Below are 2112 nucleotides of genomic sequence, written 5' to 3' on the forward strand. Positions count from 1 at the left end.
TTTGGGGGGTGTTTTTGTTTGTTTTTCTTTTTAAATAGCAATTCTATTGCCATTAATGGACCATGTCACATAAATACCTGTAGCTATTTTTCTGGATTCTCTAAGCCCCAACAAAATCCAAAGGAAATACCAGCACAAAATCTACCCTCACTCCCATGTCCCTTTTATGCATCAAAATATGGGGGAAAAAGAAGAAAGAATTTGCATATGTGTGGGATTTGTATGTTTTGCATGGAAAAGAATCATCAACTAAAAGGTGGGAGTCATAAGACTATTAGTCTGATCTGTGCACCATTTGCAGTCTTCTACACAGGATTCTTAAGTTTCCTTAGATTTTACCTGGTATCCAGGAACAACAGCCTAAGTGAAGGAAATACATGAAAGTAAACTCCTTCCCTCTCCTAAGCAGGTGAGATGATATGGAAATATTTTGTCCCAATTATGAATATTTTTTATTTACATATAGAATCTGAGTACATTATAATAAAAGATTTGTGTGCTACTTTCCATTCTTCCTTCACACAGAGTTTGACTGATCTGTGCTGGTAACTGCCCAGCAATCCCCTTCACCCCACAAGAAAGACATCTGAAGGTATTTGCATTCTCCTAATTGCTGCATGGAAATCACTTTTGCCGCATTATTCATAATATTGATTGCAACACCTTTACCTGTCCTTTGGAAGCCCAAAGTATGAACAAAAGTTAATCCTTAAATTAAGTTAAAGGATGTTAATCCTTCAAGACCATAAAAAAGAACTAAGTTCTTTTTACCTCAATTGTTTGCAAAAGAGAGGAATCTCTTGCCCACAGTTGAGTTAAACAATACGTAATTCAGGAAAAGAACAATTCTGGTCTTGGTGATCACGCAGGATCATAGCATTTTGTCTCTATTTACGATCACTACTAGGGAAATTAAAGGCAGAGACTGAGGAAAGCAAGAAGTTGTGACTGACTGGAAAAACTACAGAACATTTTAAGTAGGAACAGCAATACTTAACCTGAAGTAGAGAAGATGGCTTCTTGAAAGAAGAAGCAAAAACATGGCGTAACATCAACTTTAAGATGCTTCCAGAAGTGCTTCAGCAATAACATTGCACAATTAGTATTAGTGGTATTGAACTTTTAAATGCTTTTTCTTTGCTCAGAAAGATTGATACACATTTGTCTCTGAACTCCAAGCTGTTATCAACATCAGGTAGCAGAGGGCAGGCAACCCCAAGAGTAATACAGTTTTGTTTCTGTCCATTCCTCCCCAACTTCCACCCAGCAGTAGTTTTGCATCTGTGTTAATGTAAAGCCAACTAGCTTCAACTTGTGCTCTTGAACTCTTGCTGCAACTGCAGCAAAACTCCTTAACTTTCTGCTACAGTACCAGACTGTCACCAACAAATCAGCCGGAGTGCTACTGCTAGCATCCCAAGATCTGCTACTAATGACTGGCAAAATCATTCTTATAGCACAGAAGGCTCCTGAGCAACCAATGATAATGGACATTAATGATGTTAATAATAACTCTAAAAGAAGACTTTGAATGTATAAGGGTTACCTTTAAATCCATCTATCAATTAACACAATTAATGTTTTTCTAGCTAATAGTCTGAGTAATGCTGGGATTAATCTATTAGTGTCACTTCCAAGAAAAGACATTTGTCTTCTCTTTGATTCAACATTACATTATTCCTAACAAACCATTAGCTATATTTAAATATCTTTAATGTATTTTTAACATAGATTTACTGAAACAAGTAATTTTAATCTTAAATTCTTGCTGATTGTAATATTACTTTTTTTCCTCAGAAAAAATTAAACATGTTTTACTTAAATAATGTCTGCCTTCAAAGCACATCTCATTAAAGAGGTGTCACTTGCCAAGTTATTTATGTTGACCTTGGACCAATATGTCAAAAAGTTATGGTTATTCCCTGGCAAAGTGGATTCATTATATGACATCAAATGACTTCTATGAATCCTTGAATTTTGCCACATCAGATTGATGTCACAACAAGGTGGCTATCTCTATCAGCAACTGTGTTAATATTTAATAAAATAATTTGTGTGCCTGAGGATCAAAAACTGTGTTAAGTGTGCAAATAAACACTAAACAAATATTTT

The sequence above is a fragment of the Calidris pugnax genome, unplaced genomic scaffold, assembly GCF_001431845.1.
Source record: "Calidris pugnax isolate Ruff unplaced genomic scaffold, ASM143184v1 scaffold25, whole genome shotgun sequence".
Lineage (NCBI taxonomy): Eukaryota > Metazoa > Chordata > Aves > Charadriiformes > Scolopacidae > Calidris > Calidris pugnax.